The 17,131-nt window shown below is 39.0% G+C and overlaps 1 protein-coding gene across 1 annotated transcript in view; it reads left to right on the top strand.

The window, feature by feature from the left end:
* LOC106608148 (disks large-associated protein 2-like) overlaps positions 1-17,131 on the top strand; it is a 777,756-nt gene that overhangs the window by 748,095 nt on the left and 12,530 nt on the right.

The raw sequence follows: 17,131 nt of genomic DNA, 5'->3' as shown, positions 1-17,131 counted from the left end.
ACAGTCACACTCACAGCAATTGGCATGTGCAAGAGGAACATGCCCTGTTCTAAGCATGTGAATCTCAGTGGTATATGTGTTGTGTGTAGAGTGTGAGTCGTGTAGGGAAGGATTAAGTGTTAAACAAACCAGTGGTTGGAGGGAGGGTCTATAGACCTCTACAGAGTGTTAGGAGGGTTCATAGCCTGCTCCAGAGAGGTCGTCAGCCTCCCCCTTGCATGCTTTGTTTGACAAGTTCATTACACTAGCACAAGGGTATTCAAATCTTATCCTTTGAGGTCCGGAGCCAGCTGGTTTTCTGTTCTACCTGATAATTAATGGAACCTATGTGGTGTCCCAGGTCCCTGATTAGAGGGGAAGAGTTAAACTAAGCAGTGAAACTGTCTTCAGGGTCCCCGATTAGATGGGAAGAGTTAAACTAAACAGTGAAACTGTCTTCAAGGTCCCTGATTAGAGGGGAAGAGTTAAACTAAGCAGTGAAACTGTCTTCAAGGTCCCTGATTAGATGGGAAGAGTTAAACTAAGCAGTGAAACTGTCTTCAAGGTCCCTGATTAGATGGGAAGAGTTAAACTAAGCAGTGAAACTGTCTTCAAGGTCCCTGAATAGATGTTGAGGGCACTAGCGTCTCTAACTGATCTTGACTTATAAGCCTACAGAAAACAAGACAGCATCTTGTAACCGACATACGGTAAGTCAACAAACTCAGATATGGTACTGGTTGCACAAAGGAACTTACTAGTAAAGGTAATTCAGACCGTGTAAAATAAATATTTTTTCTATATTGCTGTATTGTGTTGCATAAAACCACATTTGAAGATATGATTTGAGTAATATTTACTGGCAACTGATTTATCACTTCTGATGTTAGACCAATCAGAAGGCAGTTCTTGCAATCATGTGAGACTGATCAGTTGACTTGAGGTTTGACAAGGCGCTCTCACTAACATGTTCAACAGTTATTTTACCCGTTAGGCCCACCGTATTAGAATATTTTTCTTTCAGCTAAATCTCACATTTAGATGACCTCTTAGAAGAATGTCAAATCATCTCTTCCAAGTGAACTTGTTGCAATAATTGTAGTTTTGATATTAAATATTCAGGGATTTCAAGGTTTTCAAGGTTTTGTGCAACATTTTACACACAATATCTTTGTCACAACATCAACATATCTGGTTCGTTGTGTAAACAGAACCACGGCTCCCTCCGTAAACTAATTGCCCTAGTGCATTTGGTGTATGCCTGAAAGAGTAAAGCTATGAACCCTATTGAAATACTATAATTTCATATTACGTTTTTCATTTGACAATATTATGACCTGGATTTTAATTTCTCAACACATCTCGTGTAAGCAGTTGTACTAGCCCTCTGTATTTGTTTGAGTTTTGGGGATTTCTTTGTTTTCTTGTACAATCTGGAGTTTTATTTTGTTTATCTTGTCATGCTCAATTGGGTTGCACAGTCAGAATCCCTCAGCCTACGATGTGACCTGCGGATCAAGGAGTGTCCTCCAATCCCACCGTCTTACCTGCTGAACTCCTTTCACCCAATAAGCTCTGTCCCAATTCTGTCCGCTTCCCAATTGGCTCACTAAATTGGCTCTGAAATGGTTGTCAGTTATTCAAGCGTTTTCTGCATATATTTGTATTTCTCAAGGACTTTTTTTTATCTTCCATATACAGTCATATCCAATATGGCTATGGAACAGGATGTGCTAGTGAGCCTCAGGGAAATAATTGGCTATGACTTGTTGGCTCCATCTCAAGCCATATTGCAAATATTTCTTTACCTGGTATCAACCATTTGGTGTCATTTTTAAGGGAATAGCGGCTTTGAAGTTAAATTAAAATAATCCATAGTATTTGACTGGCCTTGCCACTCACTTACATTAAAAAAAAGAGATCTGAATTCTAAATCGCTTCCCAACCAGATGCTAGCATGTCAAGGCTAGCGGGGCCCTTGAGTGGGGAAGGGATCCTATGATGCCCCATTGGGCAGAAGAGCAGCACCCCCTCTCTATTTGACCAGCCATGCAACTCTTGAAGGATAACGGGGGACAGAACAGCTGGAGACTTCAGTGATGCCTGTCACAGGTATTTTGATGTCAACACACATACATGTGTATGTGTGTTTTTGCACTGCCTTCTCAGCAATACATATAAACGATAACTTTGATATGATACCAGGATTGACAAATCCCATTTAGATACTAGGAGAAACAAACAGGGGTCTGAACAACTCACAAAACTCTGAGGCCTTGAATTCCTTGTTCATATGCATTAATATTCCAGAATCATCTTTGTGATGATGGTGCCTCGCTGGCTTTTGCGAGTTGTTTTGAAGTGTGTCTATTTTTAAGCTAAAAGGGCATCATTGGTGTAACTGTATGATAAAACTACACTTCCCAGTCTAATACATCATCTGCTCATAGCACAGCCATACAATATCCCTGAATGTTATCATATTGCCACTGTCAACAGTCAAAATGTGAGAGCAATTACAGTGTATTACAGTAGCTTTGTGTTTTTTATTTTATTTTATGAAAGTCGACCTCTGTAAAGGCCACATGTGGCTGGGTTTGACCCTTGGCGTAGAGGTTATCAGCCGTCTTTGACTGTGGGATTGCAGCCCATTCCCTGGTGCAGCACTATTGGGGGGAAGGGGGGGGAACTCCACATGTCCTATCAACCTCATGGTGAGGGACCTGACATGTTCAATAGGGTTCATAACTGCTTCTCGGCCCAATGACTTGAGTTGTGATTCTTTCATTGCCTTTTCATCTTTTCTGTTGCACAACAAAAAAAACTAAAAGAAACAATAGGAAACCACTTAGGAACGTTCTTTAACGAAACATGCTTTAATGATTTCATTCGGAGAATGGTCTTTTATTTTGAAACTGATTGGTAATGATGGTTTATATTAGGAACCAACAGGGTTCCACTTCCCAGGGTGCAGTGCGGTGAAAAGAGGGAAAGACTGTGGAAGGTAGATGTTCATTGAAATGAGTGAGAAGGCAGTGTAAAAACCGAAAAGCCTACAGTATGTGAGTTAAAATGCATCACTCAAATGGCTCAGTGTACCTGGTTGAATAATTCCTTTACGCATTTTAGTGTACCAGAGCTGTGTTAGAGAGCATAACAATTCTAGAGACCACTTCAGTTTCTGAAGGGCACCTCTTCATTAAGTTTTACACGGTCTCTTTTCGGGTTTGAACAATCACAAATGGATCAGATAAAGGAATCACAAATGGATCTGATAAAGGAATCTCAAATGCATCATCTGATTAAAGGGTAATGATATTCGCAGGAGATTAGCGATCAACAAATAGTCTACACCATTTCTACTCCATGGTCTCAATGCAATGATTTCATCTCTTATATCCACTGGTATTATATGGTAGTTGTGATATTTTACTCACATACTGAATGCATATTGTAGGTATATGTATGCCCACTCTAGGTTTGAAAATTTGGGCATTACAATTACATAACACTCCAGCTGTTCCCTCCCTTTGAATGTCCCTCTATTTGCATATTCAAATTTGTCTTCCAGAGGGATATGATGTGCTGGAAGGCACTTCTTTGCTAAACGAGGACATGATAGAAGACGACGACGGGGCCAGCTCCTCGGCCTATGAGGAGTTGGAGCGCCTAGAGAGGGAGAACGCTGTAGCTCGCAGCCAGCACAGCACCAGCTCCACTGTAACCGCCATCTCTGTCCCCCCGACCTCACCTCCTGCCTACCGGATCCCTGATGCCCCCTCCATAGCCGCCCCAGATCCCCCTGTACCTCAGGCCATCCAGGCCTTTAAAGAGTCCGCCAACATGGTGGCCGCCTTCAACATACAGTGGAAAGACGAGATCTCGGCCATGCGCTACGAACTGGCCGAGCTGCGCAGGGACGTGTGCGGCGAACTCAAAACTTTCAACAGCAACTTTTTCAACTTCACCCAGTGCTACAACATGTGGACGATGTGCCGCGAGAGCGCCAGTGACAGCTCAACACAGACCGGGGACCGGGTGTCTGTGGGCATCCAGGCTGGCACCAGCGGGCTTGTCAGGCAGAACACAGAGGACAAGTCTGTCATGTGCCAGCCGGAACCAGCCCCCTTTAACCTCATAAACCTGATGGACCCTCCCCGCATTGAGATCACTGGGGATTCAACGCCAGAGGAGGAAGCCAGCAGCCCCGCTAGCTCTCGGCTATCGGAAGATTTTTCAACATGGGACAACAGGGAGCAGAAAATACGCAAGCGCTCTTCGGGTGGCAGCCGCAGGAGTGCCAGTCTGGAACTGTGGAACAGGAAGTACACCAGTGGGCCCATGTCATACCTGTCAATGTCATTCTAATCATTCCCATGATACAACCCAGAAGATATACAACATGAAGGGGTTTCCCCTTAACAACCCCCAGAGAACCAGAACAGGAGACAAGGCGAAAAACCGCACACTATGTACACAGCGAGACAGGCAGGGCACTAATGTTGCTGAATGTCCCTTTACTATGGAGACATCTAGTTGTTGGCTTGTCATTCTCAGAGCAAGTAATGACCACATTGAACTAATCAATAATAAGGGTCCTGTAAAGCCATTATTAAGGGACGCCATTAATACCTTGGAATGTGAAAGACAATGATTCGAATGTTACTTCTACAGTCTTGATCCCTAAGCACCACTGAGTGGCTATCAGCACCTCCCTAACTAGGCTTCTGTGTATCAGATATTTAAAAGTTTCTTGTGTGACACTGAGTCAACAATTTGACTGTTTGAGATCAGCAGATGAGGAGGATGGTGCTCAATCCACCTTAAATAGAAGTGACAGGGAATGTACTCTCTCAACTGCGCTTATGTAAGGTAGCTTATAGAATGTAGCCATTCCATGAGGTGAGGTATAAAAGCCTTGACACCACTAAGACTAATTGAATGCACAAAATGACTTTATATATGTTTGTAATTTAAATATACGAATGTAATATAACGGCCTACTAACTTTTCAGTCCCCTAATCATAGGTCCTATCCCATCCCTTTGGTTACACCAATCAGATCCTTTTAAATCTGAGAACAACAAAGAAGTAGGAGCTAGGGAACCTGACTAGGAAACATTATGAAACCGGCGACAGATAACGGAGATAACAGACCCTGCAAATCTGAATACATCTGAATTAAAGAGAAAAAATGGTCACAAAACTTCAACCCTAGACTTGTTTGGTTTTAACTGAGCCATGAAATTCCAGTAATGTGGTGGCTTGTTTCTTAACCTTATTCATTCCAGTTTCTTCTCATGTAGAAACCTAAGCACCTGATTATACTGAAATGATACTGTGAATAACTTTTTAAATCCCAATTTGTAATGATTAAATCAAAAAGAAAGATCATATTTGTGAATAGGTCAGATTAAATGTAAAGTAAATCAAATCTATAACCATTCCCTAACCATTCCCTGTGTCAATGTACAAATGTATATTTTTCAGTACATTTTTGTGTAGTTAGTTCATGAAAATGGGCATTTTGAAAGCCCTAAATCTTATTTTGATTAGAGAAAAAGGGAACAGTAGAACGTACAAAAGCTGTATACACCTTTAGTTTTAGTGTAAAATAGCCTAATATTTAAATTATTCTCAGTTTTTGCAACAAAATAGGAGATAATTCTAATTTCATTCAATGATGTTACCGTATTATATCTAACATTCATTAAGCAATTTAAAAGTGTAGTGTTTCAATTTTAAAATATTTCCTGATTTTACATAACTTACCATATTAAGGCAGCAAGGTAACTCCTACATTTTAGTTAGCCAGCTGCATTAAACCTTTTTTAAGTTATGTTAAGTCAGTATTCTTTGCATTGTAATATACATAAGTCATACAACTTAACATTTAAAGTTTAATATTTTGAAGTTGAAACAGCTAACATGTTTTAATTGTAGTTAACCCAACATTTTTCTCAAATTTAAAATCTAAAGAAATGAACAAAAATCTTGCAATTTTATTCCAGTGTCCAACAAAGAGGAACTAAGTCTGCATTTACACAGGCAGCCCAATTTTCATCTTTTGCCTAATTATTGGCAATAGATCTGTTCTGATTGGTCAAAAGATCAGAATTGGGCTGTCTGTGTAAACGCAGCCTAAGAGTCCACACAAATGACCGTGACTAGCCAGGGTTTAGCATTATCTGAGTACGAATGTATCAGCTTAAGTTCATTCCAGCACAAGCTCTGTTACATGTTTCAACCCTATGTGTGTATATACACGTATACTGAACAAATATATAAACGCAACATGTAACGTGTTGGTCCCATGTTTCATGAGCTGAAATAAAAGATCCCCGAAATGTTACATTTAAAGCTTATTCCGCTCAAATTTTGTGCAATATTTTTTTTACATCCCTGTTAGTGAGCATTTCTCCTTTGCCAAGATAATCCATCCACCTGACAAGTGTGGCATATCAAGAAGCTGATTAAACAGCATGATCATTACACAGGTGCACCTTGTGCTAGGGACAATAAAAGGCCACTCTACATTGTGCAGTTTTGTCACACAGCACAATGCCACAGATGTCTCAAGTTTTGAGGGAATGTCCACCAGAGCTGTTGCCAGAGAATTTAATGTTAATTTCTCTACTATAAGCCGCCTCCAACGTCGTCTTAGAGAATTTGGCAGTACGTCCAACCGGCTTCACAACTGCATACCACATGTAACCACGCCAGCCCATCACCTGTGAGATCGTCTGAAACCAGCCACCTGGACAGCTGATGAAACTGAGGGGTATTTCTGTCTGTAATAAAGCCCTTTTGTGGGGAAAATTAATTCTGATTGGCTGGGTCTGGCTCCCCAGTGGGTAAGCCTGGCTCCCAAGTGGGCGGGCCTATGCATTCCCTGGCCCACCCATGGCTGTGCCCCTGCCTAGTCATGTGAAATCCATAGATTAGAGCCTAATCAATTTATTTCAATTGACTGATTTACTTATATGAACTGTAACTCAGTAAAATCGCTGAAATTGTAACATGTTGCATTTAGATTTTTGTTCAGTATACTATTTTTGTAAAGACAGAAAATTATGGCATATATTCCAAGTTTAGGTCATTCATAAGATTGTGACCATACTGTGTTCTTACATTACACCTCTAAGAGGGCTTAACACAAGCTAAGCTCGTAACTCTCTTACATGGTTCTAAATCAACCCCTGCACCTTTGACCTAGTGGAGTTTCATTCATTACTCAAATGCAATCACCGTCTAGTGTGTTATATGTCTTAAACATCTCCTATTCAGTCCTCGTCAATGAGACAATCAGAGGGCATAGTCCCCTATACCTCTTCCTCAATGTTTCCAGAGGTATGTGATACTATTGTACTCCTGAATGTACTAACACCGCCTTCACTAGTGATGGCCAAGCCAGGCTCTATGGAAACCTTAAAAGGTGGAGTCCTCAATTATCTTCTTTTAAGTGTTTCTAAAAAAAAAGTATTTGATTGGTCATGAACCAGTCACGTGACACCCATAACCACTCATCTCCTCCATTGTCACATCATACCAACATGGCGTATCAATGTAATGGTTGGGGCTTATGGAAACTTCGTCCACCTGAAACCGCTCCAAGTTCCACAGCGCATCTATCCATGGATGTACCCTCCAGAACAGGAATGTTACAGAGGCATGTGCAAATGACACCACTAACCTAAATCCCTCAAATACTTTATACGGATGAGATGGTTCACCCTAAAGATATTTTACTTCATCTGGAAAGTGCATCTTTTTATTTTACAATTTTTTTCATGACCAAAATACATTACTTGAGAAACACATGGCACTTTGGAATTATGACATTTACACCAAGTGTACCAGAAAAATGATGTTGAAAGGTGATAACAGCCACAACAATATAAGATAATAGAAATGATTTCCCCATCTGGCTACTGTAACTCAATGGGCCCAAGATCTTTGACCTTGCAGTGGATTGTTTTTTGTCCTTGACTTGTTACAGTACCACACCACCTGTTGGATGTCTATAGGATTGTTGGGCTGACAGTGGTCCATCCTGTCATAGAAAACAAACGTCTTCAACTGTAACTATACCAGTTTTTCTCTTTGCAATACAGGAGTAACAATATACACATTTCATACTTTTTCCCGATTGTTGTAGACCCAGATTTCCAAAACAAAAAGGATCTTGAATGTTCTCTGAACGTGTTCCCCATAAGAAAAAAGCCATGGGTTGGCTGACATTTCCTGTTGTTTAAAAGGAAAAATAAGACTGTGAGAGCATCACACAAATCAACAGTTAAAATTTGAATATATTAATTATTTAATGAAAAAAAGAAAAGGAAAAACGGAATGGTCTTATAAACACTAGCATTCATATTTTCCTCTTTTCGCTTGGAATGACAAAGAGGACAGAATGCAGTGGCTTCCTCTCTCCATCCTTCCCAGTCTAGGGAGGGAGACTGATATTAAGGTGCTGAATCTATGATGGGGGCAGGTTAACTCTTGATATATCTCAAAACTACATTTATTCATTCTATGCAAGTCCTATGTCCTTTTCTGTTGTATTGTTTCAGGTTATGGTCAGTTTTTGTAGTTGTTATTAGGTCTTTGGGTTTGTTTTCCTCATACACGTCTTTAACACTGGAAAGTACATATCATGAACAAATGGAGAGGCATTAATGGTAGAGAATATGTTGCATGAAACTCAGGCAATGCATATTCATTTTGTTGCTTTTTTTTAAAAGATCTTGACGTACAAAATGTATGATATTTTTTATTATTGTCAATTATTGATATAATGTCATATCAGTTAGCAAGAAAGATAGAAAGTATGTTTCACAATTATTGCATCATGTAGTCAGAAATTACAACATTCCACCCAGAATGACTTGAAATGTAGCAAAGTGCTGAGAATAATATTTATATTTGGTCAGGAAAACATTGGGCGAAGAATTGTACCTCGGTTACAAATAATAAAAGTAAAAAGATGTTGCCAGAGGCATGGCTTTTCAAATTATATTTGTATCATGAAAACTTATCATGACCTCTTTTAAGTAATGGGACCATATTAATTACACTGTATGCCATATCTGGTCTGTTTATTTCCACTTTATGTTGCTACTTATTTAATGGGCCCCTGACATCTTTGTTTTTATTTAGACGTCTTATTGCTATACAGAGACCTGACACAAATACTGTGCTGCCCCTTTGATGGCCAGTCTTGGAGTCCATGGGGTTGGATTGGAATCTGATAAAAAAATATATATATATATGAATAAAAAATACAAAAATAGACTAGCCCTGCTTAAATACAAATTAATTTTCTACCCCTCAAGAGTTTTCTCCTCCTGTGTTTACGATTTTCTAAGAAAATGAACACATTGCTTTAAGTATACAGAGCCTTTAGAAAGTATTCATACCCCTTGACTTATTCCACACTTTGTTGTGTTACAGCCTGAATTCAAAATGGATGAAATAAAAAATGTTCTTTTCCATCACACAATACCCCATAATAACAAAGTGAAAACATGTTTTTAGAGATTTTTGCAAATGTGTTGCAAATGAAATACAGAAATATCTAATTTGCATAAGTATTCACACCCCTGAGTTAGAATAACTTTTAGAATAACCTTCGGCAGCGATTACAGCTGTGTGTTTTTCTGGGTAGGTCTCTAAGAGCTTTGCACACCTGGATTGTACAATATTTGCACATCATTATTTAAAAAATTCTTCAAGCTCTGTCAAGTTGGTTGTTGATCATTACTAGAAAAGCATTTTCAAGTCTTGCCATAGATTTTCAAGCCAATTTTAAGTCAAAACTGTAACTAGGCCACTCAGAAACATTCAATGACATCTTGGTAAGCAACTCCAGCATATATTTGGCCTTGTGTTTTAGGTTATTGTCTGGCTGAAAGGTGAATTAGTCTCCCAGTGTCTGTTGGAAAGCAGATTGAACTAGGAATTCCTCTAGGATTTTTCCTGTGCTTAGTTATATTACGTTTATTTTTTATTAAAAAAAACTCCCTAGTCCTTGCCGACGACAAGCATGCCCATAACATGATGCAGCCACTACCAGCTTGAAAATATGAAGAGTGATACTCAGTGATGTGTTGTGTTAGATTTGCCCCAAACATAACGCTTTGTATTCAGGACAAAGTTAGTTTCTTTGCCACATTTTTTGCAGTTTTACTTTAGTGCCTTATTGCAAACAAGATTAATGTTTTGCAATATTTTTATTCTGTACAGGCTTCCTTCTTTTTACACTGTCTTTTAGGTCAGCATTGTGGAGTAACTACAATGTTGTTGATCCATCCTCAGTTTTCTCAGATCACAGCCATTAAACTCTGTAACTGTTTTAGTCACCATTGGCCTCATGGGGAAATCACTGAGCGGTTTCCTTCCTCTCCGGCAACTGAGTTAGGTAGGATGTCTGTATCTTTGTAGTGATTGGGTGTACATCCAAAGGGTAATTAATAACTTCACCATTCTCAAAGGGATAATCAATGTCTGCTTTTTTAAAAAGCGATCTACCAATAGGTGCTCTTCTATGCGAGGCATTGGAAATCCTCCCTGGTTTTTGTGGTTGAATATGTGTTGGAAATTCACTGATCGACTGACGGACCTTACAGATAATTGTATGTGTGGGGTACAGCGATGAGGTAGTCATTCGTAAATCATGTTAAACACTATTATTGCTCACAGAGTGAGTTCATGCAAGTTATTATGTGACTTCTTAAGCAATTTTTTTACTGCTGAACTTAATTGGGGTTGAATAGTTGTTGACTCAACAAATTTCAGCTTTTCATTTTTTATTAATTTGTAAAAAATTCTATTGACATTATGGGCTATTGTGTGTAGGCCAGTGACACAAAATCTTAATTGAATACATTTTAAATTCAGGCTGTAACGCAACAAAATGTGGAAAAAGTAGAGTGGTGTGAGTACTTTCTGAAGCCACTGTATAACAAGCAAATGTTCTAATGGCACTTTCAAGGCTCTTCTTTGTTTGGTTCTTTATTAAATCCGAGGACATTTGGCAGGCAACAGGTCTATCATGTTTTGTTTTCTTAAAGCATTTTTATGTTCAAGTCAACCTCAAGGGTTGGAGGTACGATCACCATACCTGTCCAGGTTTCATTGTTATTTGCTATGGGTTGACCACTGCTTAATTAAAAATATCTGTTTTATATCATTTAGGCTGCATTGGTTGACTTACAATATGTATTATTATTTTTATTTTTGCAAATTCTGATGTTTAATTGTGAAATATCAGTTGTTACAACATATATTTGCCTTATGTATTTTTTCATAAATCAATATATAAAATAATGAAAGAAGGTAAAAGATGTTTGATGATCTTGAAGGTGTTTTGAATGGTTGTGTAGTTTTTCCGCAATTTCTATGGGGATCATAGCTTTACAATGGCAATCAAAAAGAATTGCTAAATTGCTACAAAAGTCGTTGCAAACTGATCTTTTTTTTCATAGTGGGCCAACTAGGTATAAGAATAATTAATAAAGCATCTCATTAAATATAAATGATCCGGAAAACGGCACACAACAGTTACTCTGATTCACACACAGCATGGGCCAGGCACAGTATCTATGGCTTTGATCATTTCAATACGTTTTATTTTTGTACTAAGCTATCACCTTTTTTTTATATTCTAGGCGCCCGTAGAGCGTACGGCAGGTCTGGTAGGGGACCATTTTCTTATACTTTTTTGTATGTTGTTAATATATTTGTTCTCATCAGTTTTGTCCCACCTTCAGGTATTTTAATGAAGTACGAATCATTACTCTCCAGTTATTTGTCAGTAATATCATCATATTGCTTTAGACAAATTTGATTAAAGACCAATTAAAAGTTTACAATTATGATATCATTTTGATGCTTTTCCAAAAGATACAAAGTAGTTAACTAATATCTCTAGTAAATGCCATGTGTTCTATTACATGGTGCCGGCATGGTACCTTTATAAGATACAAACATAAAATATAATTCCATTGGAGACATCTTAAGCACGTCTTAAGCATGTAACCCAGAAAAAGTCCCCACATTTTTTACTGTAGTTTTCATTCAATAGTCACACATGTGGCTTTCATTTGTTTGTTATTTATGTTTGTCCTGACCTGTTTGTTATACCTTTTAACATTATTATGATTATTATTATTATTATTATTGGTATGATTAGCATGAGGCATAGCATTAGCATCAGAATTAGCATTGTTAGCGTTATTATTAACATTATAGTATTTGTATTTTACCTGAATCTCCTTCTTGATTTACTCAATATTTGTTTCAGTTTGCCCAACTGTTTTTATTTTATGAAAAGGGGCGTAGTAATTACAGCTGGAACGTCTCAATTGAGCAGGAGCCAATCTCCTGTTTCTGTAGCGTGAGACAGCTTGATGTACAAGTACACCCCTGGACAGGATACTAGTCTATCACATGGCCATTTTATGAAAAGCCAGTTATCAAACTAACTCATGAGATGCTGATCCGCAGCAAGGCAAACCAGTGACAAATCAATGTCGCCATCAGATAGGATTAAAAACAGTACTACATAAACCTCACAAGTAGGCCTACACCAATCTTAATCTTTTTATAGGTGCATACTCATCACAGAGTGGAATTAGAAAGGTCAATCGTTTGAACTTACATCTGCTTCAAACAGGTAGATATCTATAAAGCGAACAAGCTGATGTATGAACATGAATGTAAACTTGAAGCTTTGTGGACGATGCATAACAAATTATCACTTTTGCCAGCATCTTACAATGTTCTTAAACATTGTTTTTGAACTTGCATTAACTTTACACTGCTACTGACTGCTACTAAGGACTTGAGGATATCCATCTACAAGTGACAGAGAGAAGTGGATAATCTGAAGACTATCCACAGCAGCACAGTACTGCAATGCAGAAGCAAATATTGTAAAACAAGGGGAAGTTTCCTCAAGTACAAGTTTACATTGTTGAAACACTTATCCAGCCCATTGATTTGTAAAGATTTGTTGTGTTATTCCATACATGAAAGGTTAATCCACTTTGCATCCATGGGGGCATCACCACTGTATGTATATATGTATGTGACTATGGAAAACATGGTTGTTTTTTCTACTTTCAACTGAAAGAGAATCAACATCACCAGCTCTTTAACTCAGAAAACCCGCAGTAGTGGAGTCAGCTGGACCATAACGGACTGTCCTCATCCTCGACCTGTCCTCTATCGAGTTTGTCCTCTATCCAACCATCTATCCATCTTTCACTCCATCCATTCATTATTCCACTCCATTCACTTTGGCAAATCACCTATCATATGCAGTACCTTTAGCATACAGTCTAACATACCGTGGGAAGTTCGTTGAATTTCTCTAATATTAATTGATCCCTTTTTGTGAGGAAAGCATTACTTTCCTGCATTTTAGTTTTTTTTATTGTCAAGGTTAGGAACAAAGGACCTGTATTTAAATGTAGGTCTGTTCACCATTTTTCTAATCTGAATTGGTCCCAGTTATTCAGCATGATGAATACCCATACCCCACTGCTCGTGATCAATCTGCTGCCCCCATGCTCATGTTGCTTGTCAGTCATCCCATGACACCATTACACCAGTACCATCCTGACCTGAGAAAGATCACCTTCCCTGCAGTCTTACTGCCAGGCTAAGGCAGGGGCCGCCAATGGCTCAGATGGATGGAGGTAAATGGAGAAGAGTGACTGGCAGTTAAAATGCCCACAACGATGTGGCTGATGTTCTTGACCACCAGGAAACAATGGAAAAGGTCTGAGAGTTCCTCTGGACAGAGAAGGAGTCAAAGGCAGACTGATCAGTCAGAATATTCTAGACAGAACAAATACAAGATACTGTAGTATAAATACTTTTAATTAGGTTGCCCTTAAATAGATACTCTCAAACTCTTTACTAGAGTGTAATTTTACTCTGCACCGGTGCATTATTACTACAGACACGCCTGCAGACAGTGATTGAATTGAATCTATCTCTCTAATTGATTGCAACTGTGTGTACTTACAGGTACTGTCCTAGCAGACCCGCTTTGTCTAATTTGCTCTGTCACTTTGCTGTCTGAACCTCATGGCCCTCTGCAAATCTGCTAAACACTACTGCAACTTCTTGACAGATCTCGTTCCAATTCAATCTCATGTTTATGTGGTGTTTGTCTGGCAGACTCGTTAATTGAATGTTTGATTGATGTGTCTTTCTCCTTTATTTGTCCTTCCTCTTTTAACATATTTCTCAGCTGATTAGTCCAACCTATTTTTTTATCTTCATTATAAGTTGTTGTTTTTATATCCATTTAGTCCCTCTCTTCTTTTATCTTTTATGTGCTCATTAACGTTGTTATTTGTTCATGCCTCATTACCTGTAATCTATCTCTGCATGTATTTTGTTATTTGTACATTTACTCATGTATTTACATTTAACAGGTTATGTTGATGATCTTGTCTCATCTCTTGTTTACTTTCTCATGTCTGACTATTTGTTCCTGTGGTGTGCATCAGGGCACAGTACTATGTTCTGTGAGATTAGTAGATATTTCTGCATGTTTTTTCTCTGTGTAATCATGCAGAATAGACTTTTCAGCACAGCCTAATATCTGTGGTTCCACCAGTCATAACTGAAAATAGTCTTGATGACACTGTTGTGTGAATGTTGTTGTTGTGGATGGGAACATGGCAAACGTTGAAAACGGTGGACCATCCCAGCACTGTAATGTCCACGTTTTTCTTTGTTATTGATTGATCAAATATCATGATCAATGAGAAGAAATGTATTTGTATATCACGTGAAATGTGTCTGTAACTCTCGCTTGACTGTGATCCTGATACGAGTGTTGGCCTGAGGCATGGTAGGTACTGTTATGGTCAGATAAACTATGTGGATGAGTCTCTCCTGGCCCTTCTTTTCCCCTCACTAACTGGTGTTGCCTGTTCTTTCCAGGGATCCAGTTTCGTCTCCCTTCTTCCTGCAGTGTGGACCGAGCCGATCCACCTCCAGGTAAAAAAGTCCTCATCACCTTCACCAATCCATACATTGCAAAATTGCCAGTGTTAATGAAGTGTTAACTCTAACACCAAAAAAAGTGTCTATATTGTCCCACTCTAAAATGTTTTAATGTGTTCACTTCTTAACACTTTAAGGTTTAAAATGATGCGTTACAAAATAAACTTTTTCTGTGTGAATAGTCAACTCTAATATCAATCAATCAAATGTACTTATAAAGCCCTTTTAACATCAGCCGATGTCACAAAGTGCTATACAGAAACCCAGCCTTAAACCCCAAACAACAAGAAATGCAGGTGTAGAAGCACGGTGTAGAATACAGTTGGTGGGCTGATCATTATCTAATCTCAGCTACATTTCATTTTGTCCATCCATCACAACTGATGATGGAAATCCTGAGCTGCCTGCCGGTCATTAGTTAGCTTGTGGTGGTGTGGTACTGAGCATAGAATTAGAAATTAGAATACTAGAATGGAATTTAACCTTATGACGGAATAAAGGTCAGCCATTTTGGTCAAGGAGTTGGTCAACCATGGTTTGCAAGTGCTTTCATAAGATATCGTGTAAAATAATGTTTGTTAGCTAGCTAGCCAGTCAGTATTAGAGGGATGATTCCATGCATTTTTCAAATTAACTACCAATGTGCCAACATTCCATTCAAACAATGCAGTCAATCCACAGCCATACACTGGCTGAAATGATACTGAACCAAAAAATAAGTGCAACATGTGAAGTGTTAGTGCCATGTTTCATGAGCTGAAATTAAAGATCCCAGAAATGTTCTGGATGCACAAAAAGCTTATGTCTCTCCAATTTTGTGCACACATTTATTTACATCCCTATTAGTGAGCATTTCTCCTTTGCCAAGATAATCCATTAACATGACAGGTGTGGCATATCAAGAAGCTGATTAAACAGCATGATCATTACACAGGTGCACCTTGTGCTGGGGACAATAAAAGGCCACTCTAAAATGTGCAGTTTTGTCACACAACACAATGACATAGACGTCTCAAGTTTTGAGAGAGCGTGCATTTGCCATGCTGACTGGAGGAATGTCCACCAGAGCTGTTGCCAGAGAATTGAATGTACATTTTTCTACCATAAGCTGCCTCCAACATCGTTTTAGAGAATTTGGCAGCACTTCCAACCGGCCTCACACGCGCAGACCACATGTAACCAGGCCAGCCCAGGACCTCCACATCCAGCTTCTTCACCTGCAGGATCATCTGAGACCAGCCACCCGGACAGCTGATGAAACTGAGGAGTATTTCTGCCTGTAATAAAGGCCCTTTGTGGGGAAATACTCAATCTGATTGGCTGGGCCTGACTCCCCAGTGGGTAGGTCTGGCTCCCAAGTGGGTGGGCCTCTGCCCTCCCAGGCCCACCCATGGCAGCTCCCCTGCCCAGTCATGTGAAATCCATTGACTAGGGCCTAATTTATTTATTTTAATTGACAGATTTCCTCATATGAACTGTGACTCAGTAAAATCGTTGAAATTGTTGCATGTTGCATTTATATTTTTGTTCAGTATGTTTGATGAGAAGACTTAGGGTGTTTCTCAATATGCATACTATCATGCTCCGAGCACACAATGTGGAGCATGGTAGGGTCGGAGCATGAGTCCAAATCAAATAATTCAAAATGGAGCACGGAGGGCACTTCTCTGTTGCGTACTCCGCTTGTACACCCTTCGAAGCATGCATCGCTGCAAGCTTAAATGAAAAGTATGGACAGAAATATGAAGCAACCACATAAAAACCAATGCAACATTTCTTGAAATCAATGGCAGCTATTATTTGAGCTGAAGCGAGATGAAATAAGCTCCGACTTTGGAATGAAATGTTGCCCATTCACTTTTCATATGTTGCCTGACTACAATATTTTTATCTTAAAAATTGTAAATACTTTCTGTGTTAATTCTGGCATGTTTAATAGCCTACAATACCCACTGTATTATGTGTAGATTGCAAGCCCATAGTAAGTCAATAGGGCAAACTGGCTAGTAACTATTGTTAGCTAGCTAGCTAGCCACGAATAATTGACATCTACCTTGTATAACATTAGTTTTAGGTCATTTTTGTCTGTTTAAGTAGCTGGCTAGCTAGATTACTGCGATTCACA

The sequence above is a fragment of the Salmo salar genome, chromosome ssa06 (assembly GCF_905237065.1).
Source record: "Salmo salar chromosome ssa06, Ssal_v3.1, whole genome shotgun sequence".
NCBI classification, from domain to species: domain Eukaryota; kingdom Metazoa; phylum Chordata; class Actinopteri; order Salmoniformes; family Salmonidae; genus Salmo; species Salmo salar.
Note: the sequence above shows the minus strand (reverse complement) of the source record. Positions and strands in the feature narration are given on the sequence as shown.